General features: G+C 42.4%; 1 protein-coding gene across 1 annotated transcript in view; it reads right to left on the bottom strand.

Annotated features, from left to right (window-relative positions):
• HS6ST3 (heparan sulfate 6-O-sulfotransferase 3) overlaps positions 1–21,454 on the bottom strand; it is a 635,413-nt gene that overhangs the window by 582,149 nt on the left and 31,810 nt on the right. The window lies entirely within an intron of this gene.

Genomic DNA, 21,454 nt, shown 5'->3' on the forward strand with positions numbered 1-21,454 from the left:
TAAATGCACAGTCTATTTTTTCTTCTATTAGTTACTACACTTGAATCATTGTACATTGTACCTGGTGTTAAGCATACTCCACATTCCCATTTAGTAGAGGGACGCCTCAATTAATTATATGTTTATGAATTAGTAATTTAGAGCATACAAGTGGTCATGTTGCTTTTTAATATGTTTGTGTTTTATACATGTGATTTATATATGTTTTGATTTATTTTCGCTGTCCACCTAATGGTGACTAACTATACCAATTCACTGTACATTTTATGCACTAATACTCCAATAATTCCCCATTTTTCTTTGATTAATGTTACTTCATCACTGTATGTACTTGAGTATTGTCTGTTGAGCATAGCTTACTATGTGAAATTTTGAGATCTTGTGTCTGATCTCACGTGTGTTCTATTTTTACTCATACCCCTTTTACACCGGAGCTAAAACCCGGGTTTTTGAAGGGTTAACCCGGGCAGCTCCCTGGTGTAAAAGGGCAGAGGGTTGGATCGCTGGGTCGAGTGACCTGGCAATCCAACCCAGGTAACTAGCAGGGTTTAACACGGGCGTAGCCAGTGAAACCCTGCTATGGGAACAGCGCACTCCGGGTCACGATGACCTGGAGTGCGCTGCTAGCTGGCCGACTGGTCCGGCTTCAGTGGCGCTTGGAGATGACGTCATCTCCAAGCGTCCACTTTCACTCCGCAAAAGCCGGGTCTATGCAGACCCGACTGCGGTGTGAGCGGCGCTGACTCGGGAATATCCTGAGTCAGCTCCGGCAAAATTCCGGGTCTGATCCGGATAGGAACTTTGTTCCAACTCCGGGTCAGACCCGGAATTTAGGTGGAAAAGGGTATAATTAAGTGATTCCTATATTTTAATTGATTTTCCTATTAAAATATATTTTATTGAGGTGTGCCCCTATACATAGGAGTTGTTTTTTTCCCTTTTTTTGTATAGCTCTATATTGCTCCTTGGGAGCACCCTCATAACAGCAATATCTTTAGCAGGAATCTACTATCTTTCTATTAGCATTTATTTGTGTATGTGATCTTGAGAGTTGCCTAGACCTCCTCTGTGCGGTGTATCACCTTCCCCTCTCTCCCCCTTACCGACTCGACAAAATACTCAGTGTCAGACTCAGATTCATCCCCATAATGTGACATTGTCCCTAGAGAAATTGGGCTGCAAAAATATATGAGTTCCCCTAAAAGAAACAACCTGATGGTGAGCGTCCTGGGGCTCCTCCTAATACCCCTGCAAATGATATGCCCACTGGCCTACAGTAGTTACTGTCCTGACATCTCTAGTTCTGTAATCCTAGCTCAGTGTCTGGGGGTTATTCCTGATAGAGATGTGCAGTTCAGTTTTCCTGAAAAATTAACACACCTGAGTCCCGGTTCGGATCACTCTTGGGGTTTCCGAACAGAACCTACTGTAGTCCCTGCTTGGGTCTGCTGTAACTTCGAAACTCGGGTTTAAAAACCAAATCCCGGGTTTTGGATTGTATGTAAACAGGTCCAAATTATATGATGTTAGCTGTTTTTATCAATTTAAAAAAACTCCAAAACCAAAACTAAATCCGAACCAAAACATTTGAGAGTGGTTTTGCCAAAACCAAAACACGGTGGTCCGTGCACATCTCTAATTCCTGACTAAGATCTGTGCTTCCCACATTCAATCTGTATTAAATTCATGTTACATACATGTAATAAACATATCCAGTATATGCACATATCTCACACAAGACACCAGGGGCATTTCTAGAGAGGAGGAGGCCCGTGTGCAGTTACCTCTATGTCCGGCGGCCGGCAGCACACTGAGCTGTGCGCGGCCAGCGCCGGAGTTATAGACTCTGGGCACTAGAGTGCGCCAAGAGTCTATAGAGTATGCGCAGGTCACCGGGAAAATGGCCGCGGTGGCCATTTTCCCTGTACTGTGCATGCGCAAACGACAGGAAAATGGCAGCGGTGGCCATTTTCCAGTAGTTTTTACAGAGCCAGACCCCCACGCCAACATGGGACTCCGGAGAGGTAAATAATACTATGGGTGCAGGGTGTGCGGTGCGGGGGCCCCCTGGACCCAGGGCACCGTGTGCCCCGCACACCCTGCACCCATTATAGATACGCCCCTGCAAGATACTACATAAACTCTAATCCATTCCTCTTACCTCTCTGTATGCCTGCTATTGCCCAGCCTCATTGTAAAGTGCAAGATAATATGCTGGCACTGTACAAATAACTGTTAATAAATAATGACAAATAATAGTGTAAATTAGTCACGTGGTAATACTGTACATATTGATCAGTGTTGTTTATTGCATTTATACCCCAGCAAACATTGCATCTTTGTCCTACTAAGAACAATTAGATCAAAACCACTTTGTTATTGGTTAGTTTGCAGCAGTCCTCCTAGCCTGTAATTCATGTCCAGGCTCTGCAAGGTCACCATTGTCACTATGAGCACTAGTGAGCTCCAAACAAGTTGAAAATCCCCAAACCTATTGGACGGATGGATGGATATCACCTGATAACAATTAACAGCCTATAAAAAAGTATTTTTCACATGCATTATCCATTACTAAGTCAAGCAATTTCTTTCATATCCAAATTTTACATGTCATTACTAGCAATGATCTGTACATGAAATAATTCAATGCACTTTCATTAAAGTCTGTGGGATTGCTTATATCTCTCAGAAATAAGAGCATTACATTTCGCCAAAGCAGCCATGTAGATTTGGTATATACTGTATAAGTAAGAATACATTGAGGGTCATTACACCACTTGACAAACTATAGAGATACAATTCACACTACTTCACCTCCTCAAGGTTCTTTAACCAATGCATTGTGGCAACGTCAGGCATAAATCGTGACTACACTACATCATGAATAAAGATTTGAAGGAGAAGAGGAATGACATCTGGTGGAGAAGGAGGCACATGATTATCAAGTCATGGCTGTAGCCCCACTAATACTCTAATGTCAATTTCCATCTTGCAATGAACTGCTTTACAAGGTCATATCTGATTTTCAGTTTTGCCAGGCACTATTTGAGAGCAGTCCACAGTGTACTGCAAAAGCCTTCTCCATTGGGCATTATCACAGTGAAAGGGGTTAATAGGAAGTTGATCGATTTATTTGAGAAATTCATAATTAAAAATAAACAGCACTAGGTAGTTGACGTTGTTCTGCTCTTTTATACTGTACAGGTACTAGCAACCTGTCCTAGCTTTGCACAGGAGCAATTTAATATCGACACAGCCCCCTGCATCTCATAACAACCTATGCCATGACACCACAGTCCCCTGCATCTCACCACAGCCCCCTGCATCTCACCCCAGCCTCCTGCATCTCACCACAGCCCCCTGCTACTTACTCCTGCCTCCTGCATCTCACAACAGCCTGTTTCTTACTCCTGCCTCCTGCATCTCACCACAGCCCCCTGCTACTTACTCCTGCCCCCTGCATCTCACAACAGCCTCCTGCTTCTTACTCCTGCCCCCTGCATTTCACCACAGCATCCTATATTTCACCACAGCCCAATATGCATCTCACCACAGTCCCCTGCTACTTATTCCTGCCCCCTGCATCTCACAACAGCCTGTTTCTTACTCCTGCATCTCACAATAGCCTCCTGCTTCTTATTACTGCCCCCTGCATTTCACCACAGCATCCTATATTTCACCACAGCCCAATATGCATCTCACCACAGTCCCCTGCTACTTATTCCTGCCCCCTGCATCTCACAACAGCCTGTTTCTTACTCCTGCATCTCACAATAGCCTCCTGCTTCTTATTACTGCCCCCTGCATTTCACCACAGCATCCTATATTTCACCACAGCCCAATATGCATCTCACCACAGTCCCCTGCTACTTATTCCTGCCCCCTGCATCTCACAACAGCCTGTTTCTTACTCCTGCTTCTTATTACTGCCCCCTGCATTTCACCACAGCATCCTATATTTCACCACAGCCCAATTTGCATCTCACCACAGGCTTCTGCTCCTCACTCCTGCTTCTAACCACAGCCCCCTGCATCACACCACAGGCTTCTGCATCTCACTACAACCCCAAGATTCTCACTCCTGCCCCTGCATCTCACCAGTGTCACCACAATCCCCAATGCTGCTGCCCTGTTGATGGCTGGGGCCCAGCCACTGGGATGTGCTGGGAAGGGCAGAGATTTGTATTGCAGCTACCATAAGCATTATCAGTTGGATGCCCCCAGGGCTGGGGCACTTGTACATACTTCCGCAGCCTCCATGTGCACCCCTCCCTGGCTGCCGAACATGGCGATATCAATGTCCTCTTTATACAATGTACCCTGTATATCCAGTTTTGTATTTTAGCTACAAGACAGTTTTGTATCAATGTACAGTATTATTAACAAATATATATCCTACATACTTTATTATTTTCCTTGCTATCATTGGGGTAAAAGTTGCAGAATATATATATAACTATAAATCATTACAAGGACCTTGGTCAGTCATTTTTGGAGGGAAAAACCTAATTTGTAATTTCAATAAAATATTACTTCCAATAATAATAGTTTGAAACAATATTATATATTGTTTTTCCCCCAATTGAAGAGATTTTAAATATAATATATTAAACACCCAACCTGCACCCAGGATTTACATACAAACCCAATGGTTTTAATAATGCGTTATAAATGACCCTTTCACTCTTTCCCTCCCTGTCAAGTCAAGCTTATTTAGTGTGTTATTGACATTTCTGTCACGTTGTTCAACAGTTCTCAAGATAACACAGTGTGAAGATGGAGTTGTACAAATATTTCGCACTGGACTAGATTTGTACCTGCAGTTTACTAGAGGATCAATAATGACATGGAGTGATTAAAGTTAAAATAAAATAAGACTGTGGATCCTAGATTAGCTTACTGGTTATGTCTAAAATATTAATAGTTTGATATCTGCAAATGGAATGAAGTAACTGGTGAACACTAAATAGATTAAATTAAATTGGAAATGACCAGTGGCAGCTCCTGAGGTGGGAAAAAAATTCAAATAGGGGAACCACACCAACTTTCAACCCAAATGCTGCCAAACATCGGGACTCACAGGTAGTTGCTGTGGCTCCCCTATTTGAATTTTGGGCTGCACTACAGCCCCACCTTTGGAGCCACCACCAGAATTGACCCCTGTTTAATGTGTCCTTAATAGACAAAAAATGGTATGTGAATCTGTTATGTCACATAATGCCTGATTCAGAGCCGGACGCTATTTGCACTCGCTCATTCAGAAAAAGGGGCCGGATATTTAAATAGAGCGCTCGCTCTTTGCGGTCTGTTGACGCCTCTATATCTGAACGAGCGAACGAAACATGCGCTCGCTATTTCTTAAAAAACGCCCCCTGGCCGCTCGCATCCTACGTCATCTCCGCTATTTATTAGATTATTCAAGTACATTGAAAGGCGTATGAACTGCTCGCAGTGCTTGTGGTAGCATTTTCCTGCCTCAATCATGCGAGCAGTTCAGGCTAAAAGACAATCAAGTGACGTGGTCGATGACGCTGCTTTGTTAATTATGCACACCCTTAAAATGCCCGTTTTGACCGTTTGGCACGCCTACATTAGGATCTCCAGTCCCCGTTTTCAAGCACCTTCCCCTGTTACCACCCACAAATGCCTCATTCTGTCACTCAAATTAGCAGGCATTCGCTATTTTGCGAGCACACAATTTCCGACCGCAATGACTGGTTCGCGCATGCGTATTACAACCCATACGCAGAACATCGCTCGGAGCAAATGAGCAGCCACTTACGAGCGGCTCTGAATCAGGCCCATAGTACTAAACCTGGGCTAACATCTATACACTCTACTCCTGGGGCGTAGGAGGGTGCCCGTATGCAATGCACATCCTGCACCCATTATAGATACGCCCCTGCTTCACTCCTTAGATTTGCGGATCACATTGGTAATGACAATAGACTATATAACAATACCTTTATTCAAAGTTGGCTAGCTTCACCAAATATGCAACAGATTTGATATTCTTGCAGATACTTGCTGATCCTGGTCACTTGGCCAAGACTGTCTTCTGCCAGCATGCTTAGGATCGGATACCTGTCACTCTACTGCAGTAGGCAAACAGGGGTCTTTCAATCATCTCCTAAAGGAGATGTCAATGCAGGAGAAGATAAGAGTTTACTAGGTTGGGAACAGGATCCCAGTGGACAGGATGCCGATAGTCAGAATTCTGACAGTGGCTTCCCAACAGTCAGAATCCCAAAAGAATTTGGTAAGAAACCAAATCCCTTATCATAACCCACCTTTCCTGCAGCCTAACTCTAACCCTCCCCTCCTGCAGCCTACAGCCTAGCCCTCCCCTCCATAGTCTAACCCAAACCCTCCCCTCCAGCAGCCTAGCCCTCCCCTCCATAGTCTAACCCAAACCCTCCCCTCCAGCAGCCTAGCCCTCCCCTCCCTAGTCTAACCCTAACCCTCCCCTCCCGCAGCCTAACCCTAACCCCTAACACTAATACTCACCATCGGGATGTCAGCAGCTGGGATTCTTGAGCCAGGATTCAGATTGCTGTCAGGATTACAGCACTGGGATTCTGACCGCCAGCATCCTGATCGTTGGGATGCCGACTACATCCCGAGTTCACTTACTCACAGTCCCAGAGCAAGTGTTTCAGGAATAGTTTGTCTGGTCCTAAATTTATAGAAGCCTGGACTTCAACACCAAGGTTACCTAAAAGTAGAACACACCAGAAGTTCTGGTCTTGCTCTTTTTATTAGCTGTGGAAATTCCTTGAAGATGATACCAGTAAGACAATGGGGGTCATTCAGACCCGCTCGCAAGCGGGTTGATGTTCCCCACTGCGCATGCACACGACGGAGGGAGCTCCGTCGTGCGCATGCGCGAGATCCGGGGAGCGACGGGCTTTCCATCGCTCCGGGTCTCGCACCAAAGGGGGCATGCTGTCGATGTTGATTGACAGCACGCCCCCTTTGGTGGGCGTGCCGGGGGCGTGCCTGCCAGACGGAGGCTATACGAGCGGCCTGGAGGCCGCTCCATTTTCTGGTCAGAGCGTTCAGCTCTGAATCAGGCCCAATGTGTGTAATAATCCCACGTGATGTGATTGGGTTAGGATTATAAAAGGTGTTGGTTAGGGTGACATTATATAACACTTGCTTTTCTCCATAATCTCTGCTGTGTTGGAGATAATAAAGATGTCCTTTCAGAAACAAGGTCCATTCCACCATGATAACAAAGGGATTTTAAATGTCTTTCAAAAGAAGCAAATATCCCATAGTTAACCCTCCACCTGATTTTTAGAGTTAAAGAAGACCTTCCTGGGGGCACAAGTAAGGGAGCTGACAGGTAGAGTCATTTATGCAAATACAATACAAGCCACTTGGCTATTTTTAAATATAACAATCACATCTATAAATATTATACACATATCAACATACCAGCAAAGATTATGTGATACACAGTCATAATTGAAATCACTTTTATGAATGTAACAGAATTTCACGGACGTTATGCATGAACACTGACAAAACTTAATACTACATGCAATGTTTAATATTTCATATCCATCACTCTGTTACAAGATACAAATAGCACATTCACTAATATATATTACATCATAAGTTATAAACCACCATGCTGTAGTTAAGTCCATATTTTCTATTAGTTTGGATATATCTGCTATTGATCTCTGGTGTCAGACCAACATAAAGAAGCTTGTCACAACATCACAGAATATGTAATATTTCAAGTATTAAGACATTGTGCCCTTTCCAGTAGTCAATGAGCTGGGAAACATTAGAAGGCCTATGAACGTATCAAGATATTTTGACCCAACAAATGGTGCTACTCCCTCGGATCATTATAGTATCACTCATTATTAGGGGTGTGCACCGGCCACTTTTCGTGTTTTGTGTTTTGGTTTTGGATCTGGATCTTTCTTCGTGTTTTGGATCTGGATTGGTTTTGCCAAAACCACCCTTCCGTGTTTTGGGTTCTGGGTTTTGTGTTTTGGATCTGTATTTTTTTGAAAAAAAGCATAAAAACAGCTAAAATCACAGAATTTGTAGGTTTTTCTGCTCCTATGCTATTATTAACCTCAATAACCTTAATTTCCACTCATTTCCAGTCTATTCTGAATACCTCACACCTCACAATAGTGTTTTTATGTCCAAAAGGTTGCACCGAGGTAGCTGGATGACTATGCTAAGCGACACGAGTGGGCGGCACAAACACGTGACCCATCTAGGCGTGAAACTGCAGTGGCAGACAGGATGGCATTGAAAAACTAGGCCCCAAACTGTACATAATGCAAAGAAAAAAAAGAGGTGCAAGATGGAATTGTCCTTGGGCCCTCCCACCCACCCTTATGTTGTATAAACAGGACATGCACACTTTAACAAACCAATCATTTCAGCACCAGGGTCTGCCACACAACTGTGGCTGAAATGATTGGTTCGTTTGGGCCCCCACAAAACAAGCTGGCAATTTATCTGTCCCTGCACAAACTGGCTCTACGGAGGCAAGATGTTATCCTCATCCTCCTCATCCACCGATTCCTCACCCTCTTCAGTGTGTACATCCTCATCCTCACAGAGTATTAATTCGTCCCTGCTGGAACCACAGGTCCCTCTGTACGTTCTGGAGGCTGGTCTCCCTGGAAGAGTTGATAATTCATTTTATGAACATCATCTTCTCCACATTTTGTGGAAGCAACCTCCTACGCCTTTCGCTGACAAGGTTCCCGGCTGCACTAAACACTCTTTCGGAGTACACACTGGAGGGGGGGCAACTCAGGTAAAATAGAGCCAGTTTGTACAGGGACCTCCAAATTGCTTCTTTTTCCTGCCAGTACAGGTACGGACTGTCTGACATGCCTACTTGGATGCTGTCACCGATGTAATCCTTTAACAGACAGACGCACGCTTGTCGCTGCTGCTTTAAGGATGCAGGTGCGGCTACAGCCCACACATTTCACAAAGACCGAAAAAAAAGAACAATATTTTAATTGTTTGTGTAGCACACTTTGAGGGTGTCACCACCCTTTAACAGACAGACGCACGCTTGCCGCTGCTGCTTTAAGGATGCAGGTGCGGCTTCAGCCCACACAATTCACAAAGACAGAAAAAAGAAGAAGAATATTTTTATTGTTTGTGTAGCACACTTTGAGGGTGTCACCACCCTTTAACAGACAGACGCACGCTTGTCGCTGCTGCTTTGAGGATGCAAGTGCGGCTACATCGCACACAAGTCACAAACACATTAAAAAAATAGTTTTTTTATTTTTTGGAGCACTTTGAGAGTTACACCACCCTTTAACAGACAGACGCACGCTTGTCGCTGCTGCTTTGAGGATGCAGGTGGAATCTAGATGGGATTTGGAACCGAGGACACACTACCTCCATCAATTGTCTAAATCCCACTGCACTAATGTCGGATACCGGACGCAAGTCTAACACCAACATAGCAGTCAAGGCCTCAGTTATACGTTTTGCTTCAGGATGACTGCTGTCGTACTTCATCCTCATCGCTAGGGACTGTTGGAGGGTCAATTGTTTAGTAAAAGTAGTGATGTTCCTACTTCCTCTCTGTGATGATGAACAACTCCCAGCAGCAGCAACAGCACTAGGAGGAAGTGGTTCTTGATCTTTCCCTATTTTATTTTTATCGGAGAAAGTTTGGTCCTCCATTTATGTTATATTGATATATATACGTGCGGCTAAAGCGCACACAAACACAGAAAATATCTTTTTATTTTTGCTGGAGAGTAGTGCACTTTGTGGGTTACACCACCCTTTAAGAAATGAGCCAGCCGGCTCTTTACTTATGGGACACAGGCGCACGCTTGGCGCTGCTCCTTTGTTGATGCACGTGCAGCCACAGTGCACACAAGTCACAAACACAGAAAATATATATTTTTTTGGTTTGGAGTGTACTTTGGGGGTTACAGAACCCTTTAACGGTCAAGCCAGCCGGCCCTTTACTTATGACACAGGCGCACGCTTGGCACTACTTTGTTGATGCACGTGCGGCTACTGCGCACACAATTCACAAACACAGAAAATATATTTTTTTTTGGTTTGGACTGGACTGTACTTTCGGGGGTTACAGCACCCTTTAACGGTCAAGCCAGCCGGCCCTTTACTTATGACACAGGCGCACACTTGGCACTACTTTGTTGATGCACGTGCGGCTACTGCGCACACAATTCACAAACACAGAAAATAATTTTTTTTTTGGTTTGGACTGGAGTGTACTTTGGGGGTTACAGCACCCTTTAACGGTCAAGCCAGCCGGCCCTTTACTTATGACACAGGCGCATGCTTGGCACTACTTTGTTGATGCACGTGCGGCTACTGCGCACACAATTCACAAACACAGAAAATAATTTTTTTTTTGGTTTGGACTGGAGTGTACTTTCGGGGGTTACAGCACCCTTAACGGTCAAGCCAGCCGGCCCTTTACTTATGACACAGGCGCACACTTGGCACTACTTTGTTGATGCACGTGCGGCTACTGCGCACACAATTCACAAACACAGAAAATAATTTTTTTTTTGGTTTGGACTGGAGTGTACTTTCGGGGGTTACAGCACCCTTAATGGTCAAGCCAGCCGGCCCTTTACTTATGACACAGGCGCACGCTTGGCACTACTTTGTTGATGCACGTGCGGCTACTGCGCACACAATTCACAAACACAGAAAATAATTTTTTTTTTGGTTTGGACTGGAGTGTACTTTGGGGGTTACAGCACCCTTTAACGGTCAAGCCAGCCGGCCCTTTACTTATGACACAGGCGCACGCTTGGCACTACTTTGTTGATGCACGTGCGGCTACTGCGCACACAATTCACAAACACAGAAAATAATTTTTTTTTTGGTTTGGACTGGAGTGTACTTTCGGGGGTTACAGCACCCTTTAACGGTCAAGCCAGCCGGCCTTTTACTTATGACACAGGCGCACGCTTGGCACTACTTTGTTGATGCACGTGCGGCTACTGCGCACACAATTCACAAACACAGAAAATAATTTTTTTTTGGTTTGGACTGGAGTGTACTTTGGGGGTTACAGCACCCTTTAACGGTCAAGCCAGCCGGCCCTTTACTTATGACACAGGCGCACGCTTGGCACTACTTTGTTGATGCACATGCGGCTACTGCGCACACAATTCACAAACACAGAAAATAATTTTTTTTTTGGTTTGGACTGGAGTGTACTTTCGGGGGTTACAGCACCCTTAACGGTCAAGCCAGCCGGCCCTTTACTTATGACACAGGCGCACGCTTGGCACTACTTTGTTGATGCACGTGCGGCTACTGCGCACACAATTCACAAACACAGAAAATATATTATTTTTTTAGCACTTGGGGGGAGCACCCCTGATGGACAGAGCACCCCCTGGACAACACTACAGCACCCCTTTAGGACTGGGACACTGCACAGGACTTTGGAGTGGACACAGCCCCTATGGAGAACTGACTGCACAACACAGTCCAGCCAGCCCCTATGGACTTTGAAGTAGTGGACACAGCCCCTATTAACAACAGCAGCACAGCACAACACAGCCAGCCCCTATGGACTTTGAAGTAGTGGACAACAGCAGCACTACACTACACTACACTACACTACACAGCCCAGCCAGCCCTAACTCCCACCCTCCCTCTTCACTGTCCACAGCCGAGTGAGAAAATGGCGCCGACGCGGGTACCTTATATAGGATCCAAAACCCGCGAGACTCGGAAGGCGGGAAGATGACGTTTTGCCTCGATTTCAGAATCCGAGTCAGGCGGGAAAAGTCGAGCCTGACTCGGATCGGACTCGGATCGGGGGGGCTCGGGGGGGTTCGGATTTCAGAAATCCGAACCCGCTCACCCCTACTCATTATGCGCTGAGAATAAACAGACAGCAAATGCAACCACATCACTCAGAAATGGACTCAGCAAAGGGCATTTTGTACTATGCACCACACTGTGTCAAGCAATTAGAGTAGATATAAAAAGTTAATTGGAACATGTATAAATGGTTTGTGGAATTTATCTTTTATACTGTCCATAAAGTCTCCAAGATTATTCATGTAGTAATACTCTGTCATAACCAATGTAAAAAAGTCACTTAAGGATGTTCTACCAGACTTTGGTGCAATAGTACAGATCATCCAGTGAATTGTTTAGTCTAAATACTGTATAATGCTTGGTGTGCAAAACATGTAGATATCATAAGAAGGATGTTCATATAATACATGAAAAAATATATAAAATGAACAAGAGTTTGTTATGCAGTATACATAATAGAAATGAAGACCTTGAAATTAATGCTGGTAGTTGAAATCATGACATTTAATGTTTAAAAAGTAACAATGTATAATTTTGACCCCAAACATTGTTCAACATTTAAAAATTGTATATGTAAATATTATTTTATTGAATAAAATCTAGTTGTTGAAGTTAATGCCAGCCATCTTCATTCTTTCTTCTTGGAATCTCGACAAATATAGGCAAACCATATGTAAAGGCGCATACACACTGTACAACATTTATGAACAATTTGAATGATAGCGACATCTTTGGACGATATATCGTTCAAATTGTCCAGTGTGTATGCACTAAGCGATGAATCGATTGTACATGCAGCTCAATCTGGGGATATCGTTAACTGTGCGATGCTATTGAATTCAGCATGGACCCGCTTCCCTCCCCCCCATGCCGTCGTTGCCGGCATCTGCAAGTGTGAATGGTGCCGGGCCCACCGCTGCCGATATCACTGGATACACACATCGTCCAGTGTGTATGCGGCTTAAGAGATAAAACAGTATATACAATGCACATCATGGAAGATATGACCACCAATTCACAGTCCTTACATACAGTAGCTTCCTGGGTACTACAGTCTCAATATATTTATAAAAATTAAAATAAATCATAATCAGACTGACATAAAAAAAATCACTGCACATTTTTTATACGCCACAGTTAAATAGATAATTATCCAAATGGATTTTTACTACTGTTTCAAACATACAGATATGCCCAGCTAGACTGTTGTCTGCAGTGCAGCGTCTCGCGCCACGGACTCCCACGATCGAAGACGCACATTCACGTCTCCATAGGTTATAATAGAGACATGCTCCCGTGATCAGAGATGCGTAGTAGCATCTCCATAGGTTAGAATGGAGATGCATTCCCGCAATCGGGGACATGCCATAGCATACCGTGGCACGCAGCATGATGCGTGCGCACGTTTGTGGAGTGATCAGCCACAATGATCATGGGCGCATCTGTATCACTGCATAGAGTTAACCATTTCTAAAACAAAGTATAATTTATTTAAATAAAGTAATATGTATTTTAGCAAATGTATCAAAGCTAGGAAAGAGATTGATTGTGTAAAAGACTCTATTAAAGGCTGAATGGGTTAAATTACTATATATATATATATATATAATATAGATGCCATAGAGTTGTTCTAAATCCATTAGAACTTTGCTTTTTAATGCATCACCCAAATGTTATTAATACTTATGCAAAATATCTTATTTTAGAACCAGTATGTGTAATTATTTTTAATGCTGAATGTGAATTTACTCACATATTTGTAATGTTGAGCAATGTAAAAAAATTACTTTTACTTTTGCATATTTCATTTACTCCCATACACTTTATATTATCACATTCTGTGTGAATTGTTTTATTCTTTTCTGTTACATTTACTTTCATATTCTATATATTTAACATAGGTCTTAAAGAGATAATGTACAAAATCCAATACAGGTTTAAACCACCTGCACAATTCCATATAAAAGACAAGCAGATACAGTTTATTCATAGAACTAAATTACAGTACAATGTTAAGCCATTGTACAAATTCAAAGATAAAGTGTAATTTAAGTGTCATGAAAGAATGCTTAATTAGTCTCCCTCTGCAATAAGAACAAGATCTAAGAAACATGAGGAAAAATAATCTAATAGCTATAAAAAGAAACAAAATGGAGGAGGAATTTTCATGAGCAAATTCTCAACTTAACAGTACTAAATATTACAGTTTCTTATCATTAATTAGTTTTCTTTTAACATTTCTGTTTTAATTTTTAACATGACCCCATAATTAGTATGTACCATAATAAAAATAATTATTTTGGTATTTTCCTTTGACATTGACGTTACATAAAATAAATTAGTTGCATCTACAGTATCTAAACATAATATTATTAAAATCCAGAGCTTTCATTTAGTAACATATTTCATTAAATATATTTTATTTAATGGGTATCAAATAGGTACAACTAAGCATTAACAGAAAAACAAATACTCTTCTGAATTTTCCCACAGTTAAGCTGGGTACACACTTGGCCAACGAGTCGGCCTAATGGCCAACCTATCTAATGATTGGTAAGTGTGCACTTACAGTACCAATCGTTCTGCCGATGTGTCTGCGCTGCCCTGCCAACCGCCCATACACTTGCTGCAGACAACCAGTGGTGATTTACATTTCAGCTGGGCGGCCAAATTCAAATGTTGAGATGTTAATCACTGCAGGGTCTCTGTAGCAAGTGTACAGGAGGGCAGGAGATCGATATAGACATTGGCTGTGCTCCAGGACAGATGCGATGTGTCTGTGAACTACAGCATGCACACCCGCCAATGCACTACAGATATATTGCCCGTTCAATTGAATGAGCGATATATATTTTAGTGTGTACCCAGCTTTTCTTTTGACTAAATCAAAACATCTAAAAAAAAAAAAAGTAGATGGTGACAGTTGCCTGGTGAGTAATGACCTCGTAGGTTTACTGATTACTCATTCTTATGAATCCTATGTTTTGCTTCAATACAGTATGTTGTTTATGTTTTTACATTACACAATAAGTGCAGTCATAGAAAATGATCCTAAAACTGTATTGTATAGTATTCTCAGGTATGGTGGGGACTATATATATATATATGAGGGCTGATTGAAAAGTACTGAGACTGATTTTTATTCAGTATCAGATAACTATACAGAATCTGAACATTTTTATTTTTCAAAGTGGCGTCCTTCACATTCAGTACATTTTTTGCAGCATTTAAAAAATTATTCAAAGACGTGCAGTAGTCTGTTTTGTGACATCACTTTTAGTGTTGCAGTTGTGGCATTTTTTTTATTTCATCATCTGTTGAGAACTTCTTTCCGCGTAGGTTTTATTTCAGGGTTGGAAATGCCCAGAAATCACAGGATGCTAAGTCTGAGCTATATGGAGGGTGTTCCAGTGCTGTCCCATTAAATTCAGTCAGTGTTGCCAATGCAACAGCAGCAACATGTAGTCGGTATTGTCTTGGAGAAAAAAACACTGTTTCTTCAGCAAATGTGGTCTTTTCTTCCTCATGGCTCCACGCAAATGGGTTTTCAGGACGTTTGCATAATAGTCACCATTAATTGTGAGTCCAAAAAAGTTAACCTTCTGTCATTTTGCTACCCCTACGCAGCTTTGGCAATGTTGACATCTGTAAACGCGGTGGATGGTCTCCCAGAATGCGCTTCGTCAGTCACTTACGTATTACCCTCTTTGAAGTGCTTCCACCACCGAAATACTGCAGCACTAATTGTTTCTCCACCATATGCTTGCCGTAACATTATAAGAGTTTCATTTCCACTTTTTCCAAGCTTAACACAAATTCAATCACACTTCTCTGACGTAATCTCACAGACACATCTTCCTCATCCGCCATGATGAAACATACGAAGATCTTCCACTCACTGTGACCAAACAAAGAGGACTATGGCAGTCCAACTGCAGGTTCAGACACATCAATGTATGAGCTTCACAATAGCCAGCATAGCGTGGCCACATCCACCTATGGGACAGAAAAACAGAGACACTCTCTTTACTTTTCAATCAGTCCAAGACCTGCGAGTGCTGCAGCTTCCCACCATCTGTATACTTCACTACCGAGGGCACCCAGCCAGCTATTGCAATATATATATATATATATATATATATATATATACAGTCAGGTCCATAAATATTGGGACATTGACAGAATTTTCAGATTTTGGCCTCTATTCACCACCACAATGGTTTTGAAATGAAACAAACAAGATGTGCTTTAACTGCAGACTTTCAGAATTAATTTGAGGGTAATTACATCCAAATCAGGTGAACGGTGTAGGAATTACAACAGTTTCAATATGTGCCTCCCACTTTTTAAGGGGCCAAAAGTAATGGGACTGTCAACTCAAAACTATTTCATGGACAGGTGTGGGCTATTCCCTCATTATTTCATTATCAATTAAGCAGGTAAAAGGTCTTGAGTTGATTCTAGGTGTGACATTTGCATTTGGAATCAGTTGCTGTCAACTCTCAATATGAGATCCAAAGAGCTGTCACTATCAGTGAAGCAAGCCATCATTAGGCTGAAAAATGAAAACAAACCCATCAGAGAGATTGCAAAAACATTAGGTGTGGCCAAATCAACTGTTTGGAACATTCTTATAAAGAAAGAACGCACCGGAGAGCTCAGCAACACCAAAAGACCCGGAAGACCACGGAAAACAACTGTGGTGGATGACAAAAGAATTATTTCCCTGGTGAAGAAAAACCCCTTCACAACAGTTGGCCAAATCAAGAACACTCTCCAGGAGGTAGATGTATATGCATTAAAAGTCAACAATCAAGAGAAGACTTCACAAGAGTGAATATAGAGGGTTCACCACAAGATCCTAACCATTGGTGAGCCACAAAAACAGGAAGACCAGATTAGAGTTTGCCAAACAACATCTAAAAAAGCCACTACAGTTCTGGAACAACATCCTATTGACAGATGAGACAAAGATCAACTTGTACCAGAGTGATGGAAAGAGAAGAGAAGGAAAGGAACTGCTCATGATCCAAAACATACCACCTCATCAGTGAAGCATGGTGGTGGTGATGGTAGTGTCATGGCATGGGCATGTATGGCTGCCAATGGAACTGGTTCCCTTGTATTTATTGATGATGTCACTGCTGACAAAAGCAGCAGAATGAATTCTGAAGTGTTTCAGGCAATATTATATGCTCATATTCAGTCAAATGCTTCAGAACTCATTGGCCGGCACTTCACAGGGCAGATGGACAATGACCCGAAGCATACTGCAAAAGCAACCAAAGAGTTTTTTAAGGCTAAAAAGTGGAAAGTTATGCAATGGCCAAGTCAAACCCCTTGACTTGAATCCGATTGAGCATGCATTTCACTTGAAGACAAAACTGAAGGGAAAATGCCCCAAGAACAAGCAGGAACTGAAGACATTTGCAGTAGAGGCCTGGCAGAGCATCACCAGGGATGAAACCCAGCGTCTGGTGATGTCTATGTGTTCCAGACTTCAGGCTGTAATTGCCTGCAAAGGATTTGCAACAAAGTATTAAAAAGTGAAAGTTAGATTTAGGATTGTTTAGTTTGTCCCATTACTTTTGGCCCCTTAAAAAGTGGGAGGCACATATAGAAACCGTTGTAATTCATACATCGTTCACCTGATTTGGATGTAATTACCCTCAAATTAAATCTGAAAGTCTGCAGTTAAATCACATCTTGTTTGTTTCATTTCAAAGCCATTGTGGTGTGAATAGAGGACAAAATATGAAAATTCTGTCAATGTCCCAATATTTATGGACCTGACTGTATATGGCAAAATGTCTGGTGTGGCACTCATTATACTGCTGGAATCTGACTGGTTATTTATACCGTGAGTGCCGCACCACACATATTGCTATATAGATCCTAATGGATTGTAAGGGCATCGGGTAATATATTGCTATTTATAGGAGTGCCGTTCCTCGATGAGATTATATATGTGTGTGTGACTGTGTATATATTAGGGATGTGTGCCGACCCCCGTGTTTTGTGCATTTTTTGGATCTGTACCCGGAGGAAACCCACGCAAGCACAGTGCGAATATACAAACTCCACACAGATCACGCATTGGGGCGTGGTTTGGCATTGCAGCTAGAGACTGATCGAGTGGCCGATGGAGAAGCCGGAGACGTTCAAGTGACAGTTTGGCATTTCACTTCTGTTTCTCATTGTCCTACTTGTGGTGGTATTTGACCGCTCACTGTGGAATGCATACTGATTGAAGTAGCTGTTTGTCAGCTGTCTGTAATAAAATCTTCTATGTTTTGATGCACGTTTTGATGCACTATGTGGCGCTCCTTCTTCTTTGTTCCTAAATTCACATATATATATATGTATATATATATATGTGTGTGACTGTGTATATATTAGGGATGTATGCCGACCCCCGTGTTTTGTGCTTTTTTTTATCTGTATCTCCTTCATGTTTTGGATCTGGATTTGGTTTTGCCAAAACTGTCCTTGCGTGTTTTGTTTTTGGTTTTGGATCTGTAGTTTTTTTCAAAAATTTATAAAAACCTGCAAAAATCACATAATTTGGGATTTTTTTTGTTCCTGCAGTATCATTAACCTCAATAAAACTAATGTCCACTTGTTTCCAGTCAATATTAACCACCTCACACAATATTGTTCACCAACACAGGCCAAACCAATTCACAAGTACGTTCAATAGAAAACAATACAACACAGAAATTTACTAAAAATCGTACATGGAATATCCTTGCTCAAAACAATTAGTTGTAGTTAACAAGCAGCAAACCCCTAAACCATGTGCAAATAGTAACAGCAGACATGAATGCCCCCTACACAAGTGCACATGCCCCCAGCACATGCCTATTCTCAGTGCCCAATCTGTATTTTCCTCCTGGGGCACTGTGGCACCAATGACTGGCCCCGATTAATCAGCTTTTTGTTGAGCAGTTCTCCCCAACCATTAAAAACAGTGCTCCATACCTGTGAGTCAGAAACAGAGCAGGTTACAGTGCGGGTCGGATACTGTGCAAGTCAGATACAGTGCATGTCAGATACAGTGTGGGTCGGATATAGTGCAGGACACAGTGTGGATTGGATACAGTACAGGTCAGATACAGTGTGGGATACAGTGCAGGTCTGATATAGTGTGGGATACAGTGCAGGTTGGATACAGTGTAGGCCGTATACAGTGTGTTATACAGTTTGTGTTGAATACAGTGCAGGTCAGATACAGTGCAGGGTACAGTGTGAGTCGGTTACAGTGCGGGTCAGATACAGTGCAGTTTATAGTGCAGGTCGGATACAGTGCCGGTCTGATATAGTGCAGGTCGGATACAGTGTAGGTCAAATACAGTGGTGTCCTCAGTGCAGGAGTGCTAATAGTGTCGGCAGTGCGTAGATGTCCTCAGTGTGGGAGCGGCGGCAGTGGCGGCAGTGCAGGGTTGCTGACGGTGTTCTCAGTTCGTGGGGCAGCAGTGCGGGGTTGCTGGCAGTGTCCTCAGTGCATGTATGCCGACAGTGTTGGCAGTGCAGGTGCCAGTGGTGTCCTCAGTGTTGGAGTGTCGGCAGTGTGGGGTTGCTGACGTTGTCCTCAGTACGTGGGGAGTGTGGGGGTGCTGGCAGTGTCCTCAGTGGAGGGTGCCGGCGGTGTCAGCAGTGCAAGGGTGCCGGTGGTCTCCTCAGTGTGGGAGTGTCAGCAGTGTGGATTTGCTGACGGTGTCCTCAGTACATGTGGCAGCAGTGCAGGGGTGCTGGCAGTGTCCTCAGTGCAGAGTGCTGGCGGTGTCGGCAGAGCAGGGTTGCCAGCATTGTCCTCAGTGTTTGGGTCCTGCTGGTGTCGGCAGTGCATGGCTGCCAGTGGTGTCCTCAAAGCAGGGTGCCAGCAGTGTCGGCAACAGTGGTTTCGGCAGCATGTGGTGCCATAAGTGGGGGTCAGCAGCGGGGGGTGCCAGCAGTGTCAGGCAAGGGGGATGGGCAGCATCGTCCTACCTTCCTGTGCCCATTGAATTCAATGGGCTTAACGCTGATTGGCTGAGAGCCCTGACAGATGGCTCTCTCAGCTAATAAGCATTAAGCCCATTGAATTTAATGGGACTTTCTAAAATGGGTGCTCGAGGCAAAACCTCAAGATCTGACAGAGAGATCACTAGGTTTTGTCTTGATTACGGATGGCAGACATGGAGAACCGAGCTGTGTCTTGGATCCCCATGGATCCCCGAAATTTGTGTGGGTCCGTTTCTCTGGGAACCGTACCCATTAATCTCTAGTATATATATATTTGTGTGTGTGTATGTGTGTGTATAGATAGATAGATAGATAGATAGATAGATAGATAGATAGATAGATAGATAGATAGATATACCAGGAAGCATGCAAATGACCAAGCTTCTTACTGCTGCTTATGTATGGTACAGGGATTTATGCCCAGTCATACAAGTAGCATATGTTGCAGCCAATCAAGGCATTACAACATATGGTATCCACAAAAATTTATTTTATGGACCTTCTATTTTTAATCTGGGTAGCAATAGCTTTGAGGCCCCATTGTTTCCAAAATGTAAAGCCCATGCCTTTACATAAAGCTCATGAGTTCATGTACACCCTGTTTTAAAAAATCTGAAGCATTTAAGATTATTTAATTAGTTTACCTTTTAAGGATTATTTATTCATAACATCATATAACATGTTAAATAACAAGTCCTACATATAATGGAGGTCACAAGTGGGTTGAGGGCACGAAGAGTGTCAGCCTCCCTGCCTTTCTACAAGATGCCATGATTAGTACATTTGTTAATGGAATTAAATCAAATGAAATCATTTTCTAAAAAATAATTTAAAAAAACAAGTAGATGGCGAGTAATGACATCCCGAGTTGTTGACTTATTAATTGTTCATTGTTTATATTTTAGGAACCTAAGCAGTACATGTTTTATGTTTTTAGTGAGTAAAAAGACTTTATCTTCATATATGTCAGTGTTTGATAAACTTGTACAGGTGCCATATAAATGTAAAAAGTTACAGCTTGGAGTGCAGTGTGCAAACACTTTTGCATCCTGGTAAATAGACTCCACAAGAGACAAAATAAAGACATAGCAAGTGACAGTACAGTTAAGCAGGTTTTTAATTGTATTATAGGACATTCTTAAAAGAAAGGTCATCTGTTATAAGTATAATTAATTGGTATTGACATACTGTGTCCGTGGGCAATGATTTATCACAGTGTAAGAGTACCACTACCAACATACACTTTTTTAGAGGAAAATAGAAACCTAGGTGAAAATATATTTAAGATGGGCCACAGAAGCTTTGTTAGATATAATGGAGTTAATAACACAGGACTGCAAAATTTAAGGTATTGAAAGCTTTTTTAATAATACTTTTATATTCCTAATTATACTCCGGTGTACATCAAGAAATAGTATAATTAAAAAAATGACCACATCGCATTTACCTATAAGGGGGTTACATACATTTTTAAGAAAAAACAATAAGTTTATTTGATTTTGATATATTTATTGTGAAATACGAAGAAGTGTAGATGATATCACTGTGTTTTTGTCTTAATTACATAAAAAAAATAACAATAAAATCAAACAATAATAGAGACAAAACCATACTTATT

Source organism: Taudactylus pleione, unplaced genomic scaffold, assembly GCF_031769625.1.
Source record: "Taudactylus pleione unplaced genomic scaffold, aTauple2 ptg000041l, whole genome shotgun sequence".
NCBI classification, from domain to species: Eukaryota; Metazoa; Chordata; class Amphibia; order Anura; family Myobatrachidae; genus Taudactylus; species Taudactylus pleione.